A 21,866-nucleotide genomic window follows, 5' to 3' on the forward strand; every position below is an offset into this window, starting at 1 on the left:
TAGATACACTGGAATAAAGTTAATCCGGTGGCTGTGCAGGATGCCAGAGAGCAGCAGATAGCACTCCTGCAAGTCTCATATTACTTGCCTTGTGTGCCACAGTAATCCTTTATGGGTGAGTATGGCCACACAACGTACGTAATTAGAATAATATGCTGAGTGTTTTTTTGCCCACCCATCTGGCCCGCAAATGTGTCTATGTGCCCTCCATAAGATGAAGCTCCTGTAGATAACAAACATGTATTGAGTGGCGCTGCAGGTAGGCAAGGATTTGCCTACCTGACGCCAGTCATTGAGACTACATACATTCCAGGTTAGGACCTTAACTGAGTTCATGTATGAAGTAGAGCTTACCAGGGAAATCGCGCTGCATAGGAATCATTGGCCATTCGCGCATACCATCTAGAGCTTGCAGCCGAACCATATGTGTAAGGCCTTAATGCTGAGTAGTTAGAGGGAAAGGGACAGGGAAACCAAAGGAAAAACAGTCTACTTTAAACAGCATTAACCTGAAAACATTTTACCCACCTCTCATCTTAGCCACCAAAACAGGCAAAATTCAGTGGACCCTCCCTTTTGCCAACCCCCAACAGTGTGATAATGAACATCTCAAGGAACTCCCCGTGCGATGGTAAACTAGAGGTCCAGTGTACTCCCATCTACAGCGAGCGGGGTGGCCGGGGGGAATATTGCACAGGGGGAGTAAATGCAGGAGTCACAGCAAACAGGAGATTCAGGGGAACAGTCATCATCATGCACCCGCACATCTTCCTCTGACAAAGGTGCAGCAATGTCCACCGGTGCACCCCTTACCTCTCTAACCAGCGACAGCTTAAGAGGAGTGCGGCTCATGCTGTACCTTGTCCATTCGGTCATTTCTCCTTGTAGAGGGTGACCTCGCACCTCGAGGTGAAGGCATATCCAGGGTAGGAGCAATGGCTCTCACTTTTATCAGGCCAAACCAATGAAATTAGGCATGTAGTGTCACAGTGGCACCAGCAGGTCCAAATACAGCCTCTCAGGATGCCTGCTAACAGCCTCCCACTGTACTCGGGGGACCCCCCCAAACAGGTGGCTTCTGTCATCAGTTTACATATTTCAGAGTAATCATTGTCCTTGGTCGAGCATGTATCTCATGTAGTGGGTCCATTCAGCTAGTCATTTTCACTTAGGTGTCCTGGGTCTTCCCCGCGGGCTTTCGGCAAATCTCTTCCCATCTTCGCCGGAATGGTCTTGGTGAATTTTGTCAGAAATTTAGGATCAGAATAGTAGTGTATACAATATGGGCAGCTCTGTATGGTATATCAGAGAAAATTGTTGGAAATATTTCCTGCCCATCTGTACTGTCAGTGTAAAATCTGGGGATATTGACACTTCAATTCCCTGATATCGCAACGGTCGTCTCTCGCTCGACTGGTGTAACACCACATCTCAATCCCTCTAATTTAATAGAAGGACTAATATAGGTCGGGCGAGGATACAGGGTTTGGGGGGCCTGTGCACTTGTCACACTGAGAACATAGTGGAAAGTGTCTCTCCAAAGAGGGTCCGGAGCATCTTCTCTATCTCATCCTCCATCCTGCCCATTGCTGTAGACTGAGACACACTCAGTATCCATTGATTATTTCTTCTTGAGTGAACTTCAAGGTCTTCATTGTTATTCTGATAAGACTTCTAATACTTTTTCCATACACAGGTGTTTTTCTCTGTCAGCTGGTTGCCCATCTTCTACTTCCAAAGTACGGTGCTCAAGCTGTTCTTTTTGATCATCATGTTTGTCTACTTTTTCTTTGAGGCAGTCAAACCTGTCCACAGGAAGGTCCATTTTCATGTCAATTGCTGTAAGACTTTGTTTGAGGTCCAGAAACATAGCTCTAATAGCTCTTGGGCAGTTCCACCGTCTTGACCCAGTAGGGGATCCACAACAGGAGGATCGATAGTGTGTGTCTGTCTTCTGTTCTAGAATGTGAGCTTCACTTGTTTAGCATCAGCTTTGCATACCTTCTGCTAGTCAGTTCACTCAAGGTGTCTCTATGGCCACCAGTGCAGCATAGGAACTGATCTCATGCAATCCCCCGTCATCGCCAGGGTCTCGCCACTCCCTATCAACCAGTCAACAGGAGGCACGAGCAAACCACTAGTGCTAGCACCTTTCTCAACTTCAAATCAGCACCACCAACCTCTTTCCTCCTCCAATTCTGGAGTGCATTTCAGACAGAGGGGAGCGCCACTCCCAGTATTAAGCCCTGCCTCACCTGACTTACCCGGGGGGCAAGAGCAATGCAGCGCTGCACTAATTACACCTAATGCTCCAGGTAGTTTGCGTCACCTCTGCAGATGTTTAATTCATGGCGGCACTGATCCACCCTTGGGCCACAGCTCAACAGGCCCCACTTAATGGGTAATCATATATGATCACCACTACAATGAGATGGCAACAGCCCCGTTACTGAAATATCCAGGGACAACTCAATCACATCTCGTTTGCTTCTGTGCCTGTGTCCAATATGTCTTTTCAGCAGTACATCTCAGGCTTCACTTATCATATTAGCTGCCCCATCACAAGGCTGAATATACCCTGCGGGGTCCCAGTCAGCCGATCGGACGAAAGGTAATTTGTCTCGACTCACTCTTAGCACACTCATCAGGGTGTCTTTAAGCCACAAGCAGCAGTAATGGGCTGGCATCAGCTCCAAAGGCCAAAATAGATTGCTCAAAGCCCCTCAGCAGTGAGCCCACTGTCACCAGGCCACGGTCCCACATTTCGGCATTGATAATCATGCCAATCCCAGGATCTCCCCCAGGTGCGGCGGCATCAGTGAGCAGTGTCAAATCGGGCAGGGTCATGGCCACATGCAGGCTATAGGCCAGCTCCCCCCAGCTGACCACCGGCAACCTTGCCATCATTCAGTCAGGGCACATGCCAGGGGCCAGTCTGGGTTAGGCCACAATCAGCAGGGGAACTGGGATCTCCGCCGCTATCTGATACCAGCTGCTTTTCCAGCCAGCCTTACCCTCAGGATCAATGTTGGCCATGCAGTCCGCTGACCGGCACTCTCTCACGATGTACTAAACAGCTTTCGCACGGCACTGGATTAAGGGCAAAGTAAATTGACCTCTGCCACAGGGTGCCACAAACACAGTCCAAGATTTTTGCCCTCAGATGCCTCCTTATTCATAGGATAAATGACAGATTAGTGCTCCAGCTGGCAGAGCCAGACTCATTTCTGGCCATCTTGCGACCGGGCTCTCTAGTGCCCCCAAGTATACATGTAATGTTAGATGTATGTTGTGTTAGTGTCTGAAAAGTTTTTCCTGTGTCTTTTCCAGGCTACATTGGACATTGATGATGGCTTTGAAGGTCATTTTGTTTCTAGTCCAGGGAGGACCTGACTTGGCAGTTCGGGCGGGACTGTTCCCATGAGTAACAGGGTCAAGACTGATTTGCATATGGCTGGGTTCAAACTGTAATGGCATGGTGAGCAAAAAAACGATGGATTTAGGCCCAGATCTCTGTACTGGGGTGAATGTATGACATTGTTCTACATTCTGTCCAACAACTGTTTTTGCATTTTGGTTTTTATTCCAGTTTTTAACAAAATGCTCCTCTTTTCCACAATACAGTCATAAGTTTGTTTGACGTCTTTTCTTTTTCTCCTGTTTAGTAAAAGATAGATGGATTTTCTCAACAGGTAGCTGCTGACACCCAGTCTCAGACATAGAATGTGAAAGTTCTGCCTTGAATGGTAACTTTATGTTAGATTTTTTTTTTTTTTACTTTAGATAGATGAGGGTTGTGCTGTCAAACCAAGTTCACTAGTGCATTATATACTATGGGACTATAATCAGGCCCAGGTGTGTCATGCCACTTGACTGCAAAGGAAGTGCAAGCAACACTGAGTTATGAATATGTTTAACTCCTGGGGATCTCCTGAGAACCCCTCTGGGCCACATAATCGAATATCTAATTGGTTATGTCAATTTGAAGCTGATTAGGCTGCCAGGGCCTCAGGCAGTTAAAGTGAATCTTTTAAAATTCACTTTACCTAAATATTTCAACTTTGTCATTGATTTTGATTTTTAATAAACATTATAAAGAGTGTTTGAATTACCCCAGTAGCTTGCACCAAACTGGAGATACCATGGTTATGATTTAATTATAAACTCTGTTGTTTCTCATAGGACAGCCACTTATCAAGGTCCTGGCTACACATTCCGTACTCTTCCATGGAGTTAATATACTGATGCTTGCACTGAGATTTGTTCTTAACTTTGACACATTGAACAGTGGGTCTACCACTGAAGAAACCATACCGTGTTCTGCATTGAAACAATTCTTCATAACTATCTATCACAAGCCTTGAAAAAGTCACCTTACGACATAAGACGTGTCGGCTGTTGCCTAAGTTGGACTTTTGGAATAAAGAATATGGAACTATCCTTTAGTCTTTTTGTTCTCATTGCGGCATGCTGCTGAACGCAATTGAAAGGACCCAATAGAGCCACGGACCTTGATAACTTTTCATTTGGTGGTGCTCTGAACAGTCTTTCCTAGTTCTCATGTTTAGGTGGAAAGCAGCTCCTGTAAAGAACACCCTCAACACCAGCGACACTCTAAAATTGATCAACTCAAATGTCTGCTTTTCTATCAAAGTCTTTAAGCATAGGATTAGCACAGTGCTATCCACGCCAAGATAAAAAGGTACAAAGTCTCATGCCATTTCTACAGCAAAGTCTTTAAGCATAGGATTAGCATAGTGCTATCCATGCTGAGCTGTAAAATGGCCAAAGCCTTTTACCACTCCAGGCACAGTATTACAGCTTTGGATTGGTGAATTACCATCCAAGTCAACCTGAAATAAATGAAAGCAACCTCTGACACGTGCTTCACTCTCATTAGAGCTCTTCAGAGACGTATAACTTTGTCCAGACACAAGGGAGTACCCAGTATAAGTCAAAACAAAACCCTTTAAGACATAGAGCGACACATAAATTATGCAAAAAAGAAGCAGAGAACACGGGGTAGTTCTCAAGTTTAGATGGAAAGCAGCTCTGACATTATTACGGTCTCCGGAGTCACAGAGATAAGATGAAGTAGGGTTTAGAGATGGTTTTTATAGAAACTCTCTGGAAAAACATGACTTTAGAGAATACTGTAAGAAACCCCTTGTGTGTAAAATACTGTAATATGTGTGGATATATGTGTTTTACACTTTATGGATAAGGCATGATCATCACAGTTAACGACATCATCGCGACTTACCGAATAACTCTGAAAACAGAAAATAGGTCTGAAAGAGGTTTTTTAAAGAAACGTAGTACAAAAATATAAGTTTAAACATGCTTTGAAAGAGGTATGTATATAGTAATATGTGTAGGGCAATGTTCAGGATAGATTTCTTTACATATTATTTTTGGATGTGTTGGTGGTCATTGAATGTCTGGTTTTGTTTTCCATTTTTGCGATATGTCTATGGGGATCGCGATGACTACAGTCTCCAGAGTCACTGCGAAAAGATGAAACAAGTTTTAGAGATTGTTTTTATAGAAACTCTTTAGAGAAACGTGACTTTAAGGAATACTGTATGAAACCCCTAGTGTGTAAAATACTGTATTATGTATGGATATATGTGTTTTACATTTTATGCAAAAGGTGCGATTATCACGGTTAACGACGTCATCGCGACGTCCCGAATAACAGCGAAAATGTAAAATACGTCTGAAAGATGTTTTGTAAAGAAACGTAGTACAAAAATATGAGTTTAAACATGCTTTGAAAGAAGTATGTATAAAGTTATATGTGTAGGGCAATGTTAAGAATGGATTTTCTTACTTAATATTTTTGGATGTGTCGGTGGTCATTGAATGGCTGCTTTTGTTTTCCATTTTCGCGACATGTCCACAGGGATCGTGACGTTGTCATGAAGATTGTCAAAAATTTAAGAAAAAAAAACCCTTTAAAAAAAACCTTCACAATATTTTGGGTACTAGGGCGGCTCTCACAAGAACCGTTGTGTTGGTTTGATGTATATGGCCGCTATACCTTAGACCGGTTGCAGAGTTTCAGATTACTTAGAGACACCATGTTGCCTTCATCTATGAAGTGTACTCCATTATTTCTATAAATTCCATGCAAGTGAAAATGCAGATTGTTGTTATAGATCATACCCATGCCATGGTCTTCCTGGCTTTTTCAATCTTTAGACAGAATTGATTTGACCACTTCCATTTCTGTCTTTGGCATATATTAGAGTACAAAAAGACAGTGTGAGGGAAAATATTTTTTTCATTAGGATTTCCAGCTCAACCCGAGTCAATGTGCCTAGGTCATTGCCACCACAGTGCACAATCATGCGGTAAGGAGCTTGGTAATCCAGTATGGATTTAACCAAAGCCAGCAACTGATGAAAATGTAAACCTCTCTGGCCAAAACAAGTAATCTGCACATTTGGCAAACCCAAGTCCATGTCAAAATGACTCTTTTTTGCAGCCTCTTAAGCCCAATAGATATAGCTGTGTCCCACAATCCATATGCATTTTGAAGTGAAGGAACACTAGTAGAAGAAGGCTGGAGCTGAATGAGGTTATTTTTCCAAAGGAAAAGCAGTTAAAATGGAGGTTTAAAAAAAAAATTTAAAAGATACAATTTATTGGATGCTGTCAGCATGAACTTGAATACAATTAGGTAGTGTGTTGGATGCCTTAGGAAGAAGTCTTATTATTGGCTGTTGTTTAAAAAAAGAAATGTAACACATAGATGGATATGCTTTTGAATCTGTGGAGTAAACCACACCTGCTGTATCTCATTTGGAAGTAGCATGTTCCTTCTTGAATGTGCTGTGAACTTGTGACCTGGTGGTTCCATTGGGTTGTTAGGTACACTGAGCTAAGAGTGTATTAGTGGGGCAAGTGTGTTAAAGAGACAGATTATTTTTTTTTAAGTTGAGGAGTGGTGACCCAAGTTAAGTAATGACAAGCTTTAATTTCCAACTCAGGACTATGCAATCAACTGTTGTGTGGTATTTAAATTGTTTTAAAAATTGAGCTAGATATAGGTTTGAGCTCCTGTTTTTTCCTCTGCGATCATCGCAAACACATTGCGAAGACAAATAGATAGGCAATCCCTTTTTGAAAGAGAGGGAAAACGTAAAAAGATGTTAACCATTCACAAGTGGAAATGGTATAGTTTAAAATGAAAGACATGATTTTATTTGCTGCCTTTCTCATGATCACCGAGTGCAAAGTTGAAGAGGTTGACATTCCATGGTTCCTTTGTATGAGAGTGTTGTACTATTCTTGTGCTTAATTTTTATCAATCCTAACAGTTTGAAAACTATCCACAAAGAGCTAAAACAACAATATAATCTACAAACGGAATTCACTGGTATGTACATATCTTTTTAATCCTTTATAAGAATTACATTAGAAATGAAGATGTATATGGGAGTTTGATAAACAGGAGTATCACAGTGATATGAAAATATATATCATATAAACTATCTACTAGAGGGTATGTGTTTAAGAGGTTAGGGGTTAAGGTTTTGAGAAGTAAGAGAAAAATGAATTAGTGTCTATTACATTGTGTACTTTATTAATATAATAGTATAGTATTGGGGAAAGTTGCAATGAAGAACTAAGAATGTTTTAAATGTCTAAACATCGTGTGCAGAATAGATACATCTGTTATTTGCATTCTGGGAGTTGTAGTACTTTTAGTAACATTATTAAACAGGAGTAGAGTAGTCACAAATAAAAGATGAGAACATGTTTTCTACTTCTATATGAACTAGAAAGAAGTAATACTTGTTATGTATGTATTTGGAAGTGTTTGTTAATGTGGTTTTAAGTTATATGACCACTTTGCATATGCTTAGATGGTGTGATATGCTTCTTGTGGTTGCAGATCGCTACATATATGGTGGGACATTTGAGTTTACTTAAAGATGCAGAGAGGCATATATTTTTGGAAAGATGGCTTGCAGGTGTACATCTATTAAAAAATCACATATATGTTTACATGGTGATCAATGTTTAGTAAGACTAATGAAAATGTAATGTATATGGTGAGGGTATTGTTTTTTATTTAAACATGGTTTGTTTTAAATTGAGGAGGATTAATAGGGCAGAATGCCTTGAGAGTTTTTGTTCTACCTTCATTTGGAGTGTAACTTTTGTTTGAGAAATGCTGAATATATGTTTTAGAAGCAGAAGAAGTATTTGAGAAAGGATGTAGGTATACCATTCACAGATCGGTGTTCTACTTTGAATATTTAAAAAATATTGTTTACCATTTTAGAAACTTACTGATGCATATGCACGCTCAGTAACAAAGCAATGTATGCTCCTAGAGAGTCAGTATCCATGGAGTTATTTAATTACCTAGACACTACACATGTCTTAAGGCCTTGATCACTAAGATTAAATCCGGGTCTCCCGCTGACCCCATTAAGCCTGATCTTGTAGTAAAACATCTGGACTGTCTGCTCCCGGATTACCTGGCTATTATTAATCTTTGCCTATCCACTGCCAAGGTCCCTAGGACCTGGAAGCATGCGAAGGTTATCCCTCTCTTGAAGAAACCCTCATTGGATGCTTCCAGGTCGGAGAACTATCGCCCGATTTCGCTCCTGCCATTCTTCTCCAAAATTACAGAATCACATGTGAACAGCATTCTGATGCAGTATTTGGAGTCTAAGTCCATACTAGACTCCTCCCAGAATGGTTTCCATCCCAAAAATAGTACGGAGTCAGCTTTATTAGCTGTAACAGAAGAACTTAAAGCTTCTATGGATCAGGGCAACTTGACTGCACTCATCCTGCTTGACCTTAGCGTGGCCTTCAATACAGTCTCACACAGTATTTTTCTCTATCGGCTGTGTGAGATTGCTATTGGAGGCAGTGCCCTCGACTGGCTCTCCTCCTTTGTGTGCGACAGGTCATTTCAGGTCATTGCCCCTCCATTTCATTCTTTGACGCACCCTGTGCATCATGGAGTCCCACAGGGGTCGGCTTTGAGCCCAACACTGTTTAACATTTATGTTCGTCTGCTGGCCTTGTTGGCCAATACCCGTAACATACGGATGGTACCCTACGCGGTCGAGACACAACTAATGTTTTCCTGTACCAAAGACTCCAGTCAAGACATGACTAAATTTCAGGAAGATTTGGCAGCTATATTTGAGTGGATGGAGGGAAATTGTCTCCAACTAAATTCATCCAAAACAGAAATGTTATTCCTCGTCAGAGACTCACATCGGTGGGGCAACAACTGGTGGCTGCCTACATTGGGCAATCCACCACACCCAAAACCATGGTGAAAAATGTTGGGGTAAGGTTGGATACTGCACTCTTGTTTGAGGAACATGCTAAATCTCTGGCAGGGACCTGTTTCGGTATTCTGCGCGTACTCAAATCCTGTCTAGGTTAGACTATTGTAACGGCCTCCTGTTAGGGGCTAATAAGTCTGTGAAAAATAGGCTTCAATGCAGTATGAATGTGGCAGCTCGCATGTTACTTGCTCTACCTAAGTACAGTCCAGTTTCAGGGGTATTGCATCAACTTCACTGGCTCCCCGTGGAGCAGAGAGCTAAGTTCAAAGCAGTTTGTGTTATTTATAAAGTTCTGACGGTCTCTGGCCCGGCGATCCTCAATAATATAGGTTACCACTATGTTCCATCTCGTGCTCTACGCTCTGCGGATCTTAATTTGATGCATGTGCCTCGCTTCCGTAGAGCCAGAAATGGAGGGCGTTCCTTCTAAGTGTTGGCTCCTACTTTATGGAACTCATTGCTTCTCTCTATCAGGAGGATTTCTAATCTTCTGATGTTTAGAAAGGCAGTGAAGACATGGCTGTTCCAGTAACTGTTCCAGTAGCTGTTCTTCTTGTTCTCTCTTTCCCTACTTGTCAGCTCTGGGATGTCTCTTTGCTGGGAGAGCCATATGCTTTACAAATCGCATAACATAACATAACATAACATGTACTCTTCAAATCAGGCAGGCAGAAAATATTCATCTAATCACCCAGACACTAACCATTTACTTATGCAACTAACAAGGCTGTACCTATGCAGTCATTGTAACACTTGCACAGAAGTTATGTAGTCAGCTAAACACCCACTTACAACCTATGCACTCATTGAAATACTGAGGCACACACATGCACTCATGCAAACACTCAGGTACTACTCATGCACTCATCTAATTATGTAGAGAGAACCTTTGCAGTAAACCTGTTATCCATCCAGCAGCTATGCACTTATGTAATTACTGAGGGAAAACTCTTGCACTAATACAATCACCCCAGCAGTACACTTATTGTCATCCTATCTCTCAAGCTTTAAACATGGAGTCAATTAATCACTCAGACACTAGTCATGCACTCATATAATCAGCTAGGCACTACTGATGCACTTATTCAATTATCCAGGCACTACCCATGTAGTTATCTAAACACTCAGACACTACCGGTTTACTGAACCATAAACACTTGGGCAGCAGCCAAGTAGTCATGCAATCAAAGAAACACTACTCATACACTCATCCAATCTGCTTGTTGCTATGCACATACTTAAACAATAATGTATGTACTATCCATGCACCCTATAAATCACCTATATACTATTGATGTACTCATTTAATCATCCAACCACTGTCTATGCATGTATATGTAATGATTTATTGAGCCATTAGACATGCACTTATCTAATCATTCAGGTACTACGCATGCACTCACCCAAACACCCAGATACTAGTGATATACTCATACAAACATGCAGGCAGTAACTATGCAGATATGGAACGACCCATGGAGTTCTGATATACTCAGGGAATCATCCAGGCACTACCTGAATCACCTATGTACTACCTATTGACCAATTGAATCATCCATGGATTATTCATGTAGTCAACTAAAAACAAATGTTTTTACAAGTTTTACTTAGGAATATGTAGTCTTTAGAACCATCTGGTGAATTATATATGCAAGCTGTCACACACTCTTTGCATGTATTTGGAAGAATTAGTGAGCTATATGCTTTGATAGAGATTTACGTACAGATTGTTATATGCACTGCTTCCCCACATTTAAACCTGATATATGTAAGTAGAACAGTACTGAGATGCTAAATACACCACTAACACAGTGGTAGAGAGGCATCCAATAAATCTTATGTTTTGTTTTTGTATTTACAGTATTGAGAAACCGTATGTGCTTGGACACTTGGGGCTAAATTTACAAGACAGTAATTCAGTGTGGAGCCGCAAGCCATTTGGCTGTGCCATGCTGCATTACTTTCAAAGCACAGGGATGTGTCATATTTACAATAATATAATGGATCTTTATGCTCTCCCCTGTGCTGGCGCACAACTGGCTGCAATACGCCAACGGAGGGACCCTTGCACCAATGGAAGTACGGATGATTGTTTTTGTGCAGGAAGGGACACCTTCCTGTTCAAAAACAATCACCAGATATATTTTCCTCTTTCTTTGTGTGCTGCAGAATCCAGCATGCATAGAAACAGGAAAACTTTAGGACAAAGAAAAGTACTTATCCTCGTTGCATCTCCCTACACCTCCCCTCGGGAGGTGTGGGATTCTGACGCATATCCAACAAATTGTTGTAAATGTGGGTATGTGGCAGCAACACACATGGCATGTTCCTTTCACACAAAGTACTGTCTGAAAAGGGCCTGTATTTATAAGGCCATGAAAAGCTATGCAGAGTGACTTTACGTGGCCTTGTAAATATGGAGCACCACATTGCAGCGCCGGTGTGTCAAAAGAAGTGACTCACTGGAAAGTGGATTGGGCTTATAAATACTCCTCCTTGCCTTGATGTTCATTTTAAAATTTACTACAGAAGGGATAAACTGTTCTTTCACCATGTATAAGTGAGAAGTGAGATATGCTGTAGCTCTGTCATACGACAGGGTGCTAAAATGTTAAAAGATAACTAATAAATTAAGTTTTGTGTTTTGCTCTGGGTGAATTGAAGTAAGTGTATGTAGTTACATATCTAGGTTCATCTGTAGATTTAAAACTGCAACATAACATGAAAACTGTTTTTGTATCATGTGTAAGTCAGTAGTAAAGTAGTTGGCAGATTGGCTAGGGTAAAATTTTTAATATACTTGTTTTTTTTTTACGGAACAATTTCTACATAACTACACACAGTTACAAGCTCGGACAAATAAACAACAGAAGTAACTACAGTATGTTGGCAGAAATTTGTTACAAAAGGGGCGAAATGCAGAAAAGTGGTGAAAGAAAAAAGAGCTACTGGTAATAGGACAAAGACATTTCTTAAATATAAATGTGCACATTTGCAAAGATTACAAAATAAGGAAAATTAAATTAGGATTGTGAGAAACAATAAAAGTGACTAAAGTGTACATTGCAAAAACAGAAAGATTGTAAAAAACATGGATGCGCCTTAACCAGGAGACAGAAGCAGTTTAAGGAAATCAGAGCCAGAATGTTTCGTAGTAAAGTGGTTGTAAATCTACTGAGAAATTTGAAAAACTATAGAAGAAGGAGAGATGCAGTGAAACAGAAAGAACGAGTTAAGAGGGTAGTTGACAGGATAGTAGCTTTGAAGAGGAAGCTTTTCATTTTGATTCCAAATAGAATGAAGACTCTTGACAAAATAGTGTTGTGCATGAATAGACAAAAACAAGAAGAAAAGATTAGTGAATAGAAGTAAAGTTTTTACAGTTTTTAGTGGATAATGGATATATACTTCTAGTACAGAGTCTTTCTTTAACGAAGAAAGCTATCTCCAGGATAACAGATTACTTAATTTTATTGATAAGTGAAGACAATGTTATTAAATGAAGAATGGTAGTCCTATAGCAAAGAGGTGATGGCACCTAGAAATGTAGCAGACGTTATTGTAGAAGATGTACAAAGATGGCGTAGTCAGCCCCTGTATGCAAATGGAATTGTAGTAGTGTTTGCAGTATTAGACAGCAATCCATTGATATAGTAAGAAAATTCCTATGTATATTTCCAAGGTGAAGTTTAAAAACACAAAAAAGTACTTTACAAGTTTTGGATCCCTGTAAGCTGAGAAAGCATACAGATTTGCAGGGACTCTCACCAGCTGGTCTATCAAAGAAAGTGTGCCAAAGCACCTTTCATCATTTTAGTATGTTAGCTGTACACCACTCAACAAGGTAAACTTTAGTTAGGAGGCAGTACTATGTGAAAACGCTTGCTTTATGTTTAGGAGGAATGAATAGGACACTTTTGGATGGTACTGTGGCAGAGGTAGAAAAGGTTAGTGTTGATGTGCGGTTTCATTTCTTTGGTCCAGAACAGGAGTGTAGAGAAATTGAAGAGTTGATAACAGTTGTAGAACAGGACACAACAGGAAAAACCAGAGTATGTTTGTATATGCTGCCGACGCAGTCACTACATGATTCAAACGTGGACTGTTGACTTAGATTTAAAATGTGAAAAAGAGAATAATCATACCTGGCAAAAGTTTGAACTGTACTTATTTGTAGAAGAGCGATTTGACTTGTCCACACAAGAAGTTATATGTAAGTACTGCTACAATAAATTAGAGGGTGAAAAAATGCCTGGTAGAGCTGTGCATAACAAGTTAAAACTGGTTCACATTCAAGAAGCACTTCAAGGTTTAAATATTTATGAGTCCATTCTTATCCAAACTATGCATCCATTTCAGGCTATAGTACATATGGAGCCAAATACAGGCAAGTTACCCCCAACAGAGCTGCAGAAAGGTCTAAAAGGTAGAGTAGTGTATTTGCCATTAGATGATTTAGAGGAAGGACTAGTAATTCCTGTAAATGGTGTGCCTACAAAGAACAAGAAGATATGGCTGGAGTTAGTAGATGTCACCAAAGTTAAAAAAGAAACTGTATATCCGGTACAAAACAATGTTTACTATAGAAATGCGGAAATCCTGCAAGATCTCACACTGATGGAGAATCAGACATTTCCATCAACAGGTCAGATTGAGAAGATGGAACAGTACAGAACAGAAGAAATGTATGAACATTATAGCATATCCTTTGCATTCTAAAGAGGTTATTGTCAATGCCATTGAGCTGTTTCAAATGAAGGAAGCAAAATGAGCTCCATTAAGTGTGTAGGGAAAAAGTTTTTAAGGCTTGGTGTTTCCCACATCTTTTTCCTACTGGAGTAGGTGGCAGGTATGATGAGCGGCCTGTGCAAATACCTGCAGCTGAGTATAGATGTAGTAGACTTTATTCAGAAGACCCTAGATTTCATCAGTGTATTCCATATATATTACACCTATTAGGTGTTAATTTGCATAATTTATCAGCAAGAGAAGTTTTGGAGAAAGTTCAAGGAAGAGATGAACACTTGGAGTAAAATGTAATAAACCTAATCACACGTCAGCGTGGGACTAAAGAATATTGTTATCGATGTCATGGTGTACTAAAGTGCATATTGAGGAACCTTGGAGCACCTACTTGGTTCCTGACTCTGAGTTGTGCTGAATATCCATGGGATGACCTGCTAGAATTATTGCAGGAGGCAAATTCAAATATAAAAGATTCATCTGAAGATGCCAGGGGAACTCTGCTCACTAGACCCTGCAAATGTTTACAGATATTTTAATCACTGATTTCAAGCTATGATGTCTTTCATCTTGAACAAAACAAAATCTCCTCTTGGTGAAATGAATGATTTATTTTAGTGTAAAGAGTACCAAGCCAGAGGTGCTCCCCATATTCACATGCTGTGTGGGTAAAAAATGTCCCAAAGTTTGGAACAGACAGTAATTAGTCTGTGTAGTGACAGCATATTAAGACGACAAGTTCTATGATTCCAAAATCATAATTGCAGAAAATACTGTTAGTGAAAATACAGAGCAAAAGGGAGATTTTATACACGATGTTGTTTCGGATTCCCACGACCGGTCATCTCACAAGGAAGAGTCAACAGCTTTTTGCCTGCAGTCAGAAAAACACTTAAAAGGATATCACTGAAAAATACATGCATCTCAAGAAGAACAGTTGCCTCCAAGTGCATTATTGATGACAACCCTGTGATTCTGAAGATGTGGAATGCAAACATGGATGTACAGTTTGTTGCAGACAACTCACTTGCTGTTGCTTGGTACGTTACATCTTATATAACAGAGTCAGAGAAAACTGAGATGAAGGAGATGTGGGAGGAGATTTCAGCAGTAAAATGCTTTCTCACAGAGAGATAGGCTCCTATGAATGTGTAGACCGGTTAAGCTCAGCTAGTTTGTTTACTAAATATAGAGGAGTTCTATGGGTGAGTTTAGGGATTGCTAATAATCATACCAGAGTACTGAAGTATTTTTCTGCAATTCAATATCTTGCAAAATGTGTGTCACACAGTATAGATATTCTGAAGAGTAACATTCTGGATATGTACTATCCAAGAAGAAGTCCTGATCTGAAAACGATGTGTCTCCATGAAAAACTTCAACATTATACTTTCAGAAGTAATTTCAGTGAAAACATAAATAAAGGTAAATGTGCTGTTGCTGGATGTGAAGGATGTTTGGTGAGATATAACAAAGGAAATTTAATCAACCATCGAAAGCTAAGTTGCCAAATTCCAGACAAAAGAGAGTTTTTCTATTTAGCCTAGTGACAGTTGTTTAAGCAATGGCAAACTGAAAGTGAGCTACTTGGAGAATTTGACTGTTATGAAGACTCATTCAACACTGTGAAAGACACCATTGAGTGCTCTGTGTTTCCATCTTCAAATGTTGAGAGATAAGATTGAATAAGAAGAAACAATTGCTGCTGAGATAGCAAGAGAGATTTCTCAGAGCAGTCAAAGTTCAGCACCTGGAAATCAAGATTCTCTTGGACAAGCAATCATTGAAAACAAAGCTGCAATAGCTATGAATTAAGCGGAGAATGCAATGCAGCAAGTAAGACTGGAAACTGTGGATCTAGAACAACTAATGCAGCAATTGAATGCAGATCAGAAAGATATTTTTGAAGAGGTAAAAGGTAAAGTAGGACATGGATTTCTCCATGAGAAAAAAAGTGTGCACGTTGTACATACAAACCAGTTCTATCGTACATATGTGGTCAACCTGAAACCGGAAAAAGTACTGACCAGTTGCTTACAAAAGAAAACAGATTCCAATTTGTTGTGTGTAGTCACTGCACCAATAGGCTTAGCTGCTCATAATGATAAAGGAGTTACCCTTCATTGATTATTCATGGTGCCTGTTGAACATGACAACAATTTACAATGCTAAAATATTAAAAACAAAAAACGGTCCCTTTTGTGTCACTCGCTCTAACTCCTCACACTTTCAGGTGATTACATAAAGGCTTATTGAATCTCTATGTATCTGTTCTCACAGCCATTCTAAACACTGTAGACAGTTATATGTAAAGTAAAAAAAATAAATATATATTCTCTTTTACAAAATGTTCTCACTGTCGTTCTTGTTGTAAAGCAAATCCCTTCAACAATACATAACAAATAGACTACATCAATCAATAAAGTTGAAAATACATATCATCAAGTAGGTAAAAAACCAATATGATGAGATTTACAAATCCATTATAATTTAAAATCAAAACTCACAAATTGTCAATATAAAATATCACCAATTGTCGATGCAGCGCTTTGGTGGAAAAGAATGATTATACACACGCCACCTTCTTCGGGACAAGGTATTTACGACAGAGGTTTATCTTCAGCTGGTCGGCTTGATCCACCACCTTCTTCAAATTATTCAGGGTGGTCTTTAAATGTTTTATTATATCATCTTAGATCCTAAAATGCTCCTCATTTAGGCCAGTATCATGTGGTTCAAAAAGCAATACTGTTTCCAAAGCTGAAAATATCAAAGCAGATCTGAACAGAAAGATGAACAAATAGAAAATCACCAGAGAGGAAAGAAAAGAAAACCACAGCACTATGAGGAAATACAAGGCTATCACTATGATAATAAATCTGGAGGGAAATGTTATGCAAATGTAGTGTTAAATGAACTATATAATTTGCCTCATTTTATAAATTCTATTAATTAAAAGGTGGATAAAAGAATGTCTACACAACTATGTAGTTTACTTGAAGAATTAAAAAGTGACAGAAGTATTATACATTCTGCTGCTGGAATAAGAAAACTCACCGATGACTGTGCTGGATCAATAGTGTTCTCTCAAATCTTCAGCAGGACGCCCAAGAATTTCTAATTGTAATGCTAGGACTATTAGATGAATAAGATATTAATTATTTGGGTCAACTTATAAATAGACCCATAAATGTGAAGATTGTAAATTTACATCTAGCACTGTAATCAATTCAGGAAGATTCCTCTACTTCACATTGCCAAATTGTAAAGCTGTGCCCTTTTAAGATTTACCTACATCACCCATCAAGATATGATGCAGATCAGAACTTAGGTCAGCGTTGTTTCTACAAAGGTATGGAAAATATGTGATAGTTATTGTAGGAAAGTAGGATCTGCTTCTAATGGTTACCCCTGCTTTTTGCTTGATGTGATGCTGCTTTTGACTAGTCTGACAGAGATCCTGCTAATTAGGACATCGGTATATCTGCATTCTCCCTAAATTGTTGTGTTCAGTACTTAGGTACATCCCAGATTGGATACTGGTGTACCATTGTCAGTCCCTAGTATATGGTACCCAGACACCCAGGTCATAGGTACCACAGAGGTCTCCCATGGGCAGCAGCATGTTTTATGCCACCCATGAGAGAGCATTCAAAATAGAACTACAGGCCTGCCACTGGAGCCTGTGTAAGTTGGTGCATCCACCACTTACTAAAGATATAGGTTTACTATATGTCAGCGACACTGCACTTAAAACCTATAGGTCACCCTTATAGCAGGCCTTTACAATCCTGAAGGCAGGGTGCTTGGTTCTAAGTGAGAGGGTGCCACTGCATGAGCAGGACACCCCTGCAGCCTACGGAGTCCATTCTCCCGGGTTGTCAGTGAAGCAGCCATATACTATACAGAGGGGCACCGTGTAATCAGGTGATGACCATCTCGAAAGTGGCTGCATTGAATCATATCATTTTTGGTATCAAACATGTTGGAATCATACCCCCATTCCGTAAATGGTGTGGGAGATATGATTCCAAGCACTGGAAGAGGCCTCTGATAGGAGCTCAATGTTCCCTGTACCAGCCTTCTAATCTCGGACTGCACAAAATGGTTGCTGCCGACCAGAGACACATTTCTGCCCTCCTGCTGCTGAGCCAAGCTTGAGCAGAGGAAGGTGGAACAATAGGCATCTTTCACACGGAGGTGTGACTACCTCCCAGGCAGGATTTAGTGTATTAGGGCAAGGTGGGTGTGCTTGCGCGCGCCTGAAAGTCTGCATGAGGGGCACATTTGGTGTCCCTGTGCATATTCCAGTTCAAACCAGTCCTGGGAGCTGTTGGCTCCCGCTCTGGCACGAAACTGGACAAAGGACTTCGGAGTAACATCCCCTCATCCAGACCCTCCCCTGGGAGGGTCCCCTGAATCTTTCCAATCCTTTCCCTAGGGTGCTTAAGGGGTTTCCTTGGTGTAAGTCTTTAGATTTGTCGTAGCATAAGATTCTGCACTGAAACCACTGCAGTTCTACCGTATGGGCACTCTGGACTTTGCTGGACTTCGTTTGAGCCTGAATCGTCTCCCTTTCAGTCTGCTGCGTACATCGTCTGTGCCGGTGCATCATACAGGAACCTTACAAGGCCTGTGAAGCATCAAAGACAACCAAAGTAATCTCCCGTGGAGTGAAGGGGTCACTCCCCTTAATATGTAGGCACCGCAACTAAGTTGACCTGTGTGCAGATCCCGAGCTCCTCCGGACTCTGTGTGCTCTGAAACACAGGTGCTGGTTTTCCTCAGCTCCCAAGTTCTGCTTTACCCAATTACCAAGTTTGAGGCCAGTAGTCCTTGTGGGGGTTGCAATAACTGAACCCCTGAATACCGAGTACCCTTTGCAGTTGTAAAGGCTTGCTGACATCTTTGCAAGAAGATCTTCGGGCTCCAGGTAGCCCCAACCTCGAGCACCTCCAGTGACCAGAATCTTTGGCCACACCACATCATGTGCATCGTGGCCTTCATCTTTTGGTGAGCTGCTTGAGGTCCTCACGCGAGTCCTTTGCCTTTGGCATGTGGGTCCATTTGAGGGTAACCTTTGTTTTCCTTGGGCTCCCCTGATTGCTCGGGCTTCCCTGACCCCCTTGCTTCTGGTGAGTCTCCTGGACCTTGCTGGTCCCAATCGTGCACCTTCTTAACTTCCTGCGTGTGTTGCATTTTCCAATGCTTGTTGGTGCTCCCGCCGGACACCGACCCCATAACACTCCCTTTGTGGGACAGCTCATATCCAGGTCCTGGTCATCCTCAGCATTGCCTGGTCCTCGCAGCTACAGAGTCAAGGTCACCATCATCTTTCCTGAAGCACCCGACATCGGAGTGCATCCGTCTTCCAAGTCTCCTGGTCACCCCTGGATGACTTACGCACTGTCCCCTCTGCTTTCAGGTACTCCTCTTCAAGAATCCACATTTGGATTCCTCCAGACATTTTCTCCTCTTCCAGCAGCGGCACTTTCCTGAAGTCCTCCATTGGGTTCGACGGCCGTTTCCTACGCCACTTCACACCTATGCACCGGCTCCCCTGGGATAGGTAACTTGGGCACCACATTATCCATGGGTGGGTGGCTCTCCAACCTTCTGTCCTCCACTGGGTTTCTTCAGGGTCCACTGGGAAGGGTCCCTAATCTTTAAAAATCCAACCGCAACTTGCACATAGACTTGTATGGAGCTCATGGTTGTATTCACACACTGCACACGCTCTCCGTGGTGTCCCTATCTACTTACCTCTGGTGGTTCTGTGGGTTCCCAGCAATTCTACGTCCTCTCGACATTGTTTTGACTTGGGTCGTGGTTCTTAAACCACTTTCTTAGTATATGATTTGTCCCCCCCGGGCCCACTGTGTATTAGTGCTATTTACTGTATTTATTTGCTTTAGTATTGTGTACTTTGTGTCTGTCTCCGTGTGGGAGATACTGTAACATACTAGATAGTGTTATATAATAAATACATATTTTTTTTATAAATACTTTGTGTGGTTCTTTTTCATTTAATCTATACTATAAGATTGCATTCTGGTAAAACAAGAAGCTTTACACTCCTTCAAGACTAAGCCTGAAGGCTGCTCTCCACAGCTACCACTTGGATAGCTTTCTAAGTTTGTCTGAGACCTCTTAAACCACCATAAGGGTTGTCTGGACGGGTGCAAGGTGCCCACTTACATTAGTGGACATCATATACCAGGCCAGCTTCTCACATTGGTGTGCAGCGGTTGGAATTCAAGCACGCGTTGTTTTACCAGATACATCTTTGTATTGATTAACTGAAAAACTACTAGTACGAGGCACATATAAATACAAGCTTAGAATAGTAAGTTCTACTGAACTTAGAGTTGGATAAGTTAAGAATCTATCACACCCTTTCTCCAACCTCAGAGAGTTTAGTTCCCAGTAGGTTAGGTAGGTGCGACACCACACCTCACTTAGTATGTCTACAAAAGGAGATGCCAGTGGCTCTCTGCCTAATAGATACAGAGAACTTTAGTTCCAGGAACTGAAAGCACTGTGTGCATCTAGAAAGCTGATGACAGGGAGAAGTGCCAACACTCAACGCCTTGTAGAGGTGTTACTGTTGGATGACCTGAGGAAAGCCTCTGGGTCAGATGGACAAAACAGAGTTGGTGGGGCAGGGAATGATGATAGGGCAGGAGGGGAACCCCTCTTTGACCTAGAATCTAAACCTGACCAGGTGGAGCCTGTTGGCTCCAACCTGGACAATTCAGATCTCCAAGAGGAGAACACACAGGGCCAAGAGGATGCCCCCTTTGATCCTCATGGGAAGGTGCAGAGTAGACCAAAGAGGTCTAGATCATCCTCCGCAGAATCCAATAGTTCTATACAGTCAGTGGGACCTCCATTTCTAGTAAAGGAGGGAAGTCTTTGGATAGGGAGTACCAAATGCTTCAACTTGAGAAAGCTAGGCTTAGGCTCAGGAAAGAGAAGTTGGCCCTTGACAGAGAGTCCATAGAAGTCCATAAGGACAAGAAGAAATTTGGACTAGAGTCCCATGGTGGCAGCAACGTTGTCCCTTTATGTAAGGAACATTCCTTGGACAATAGGAACCTGAGCAAGATTGTCCCTTCCTACCATGTTGGAGATGCCATCCACAAATGGATAACTACTTTAGAGAGGGCCTGTAAAGTGCAGAGGGTCCTTCAAGAGCAGTGGGCAGCTATCTTGTTGCTCTTCTTTGCTGAAAAAGATAGAGATAAGCTCCTCACTGTTGGAAATGAAGATGCTCACAATTACCCAGTCTTGAAGAGTGCTCTAATTAATGGGTTTGGCTTAACCACTGAACAATACAGGATTAAGTTCAGAGATACACAGAAGGCACAGAATCAGGACTGGGTAGACTTTGTGGATAATGCTATTAAGGCTCTGGGACGTTGGTTGCTTGGCAGCAAAGTGCATGATTTTGAAGGATTGTACAATTTTATTATGAGGGAGCAGATCCCTAATAATTGCCAAAATCAGCTATTGCATCAATACCTGATGGACTCAGATTTGACTTCTCCCCAAGAATTGGGAAAGAAGGCAGATAAGTAGGTCAAGACCAGGGTGAAGCAGAAAAATCAGAACATTAGTGGTGACCAGAAGAAACAAGATGCTTCAAAAACTCAAGATAAGGGTGGGGACAAGGGTAAAGACAAAGAGTCTTCATCAGGGCCACAACAACCTGCATCTTGTGGGGAGTCACAATCCAACAAGGGGATATGTAAAAAGAAACCTTGGTGTTATCTCTGTACACAGAAAAACCAT

The sequence above is a fragment of the Triturus cristatus genome, chromosome 9 (assembly GCF_964204655.1).
Source record: "Triturus cristatus chromosome 9, aTriCri1.1, whole genome shotgun sequence".
Taxonomy (NCBI): Eukaryota; Metazoa; Chordata; class Amphibia; order Caudata; family Salamandridae; genus Triturus; species Triturus cristatus.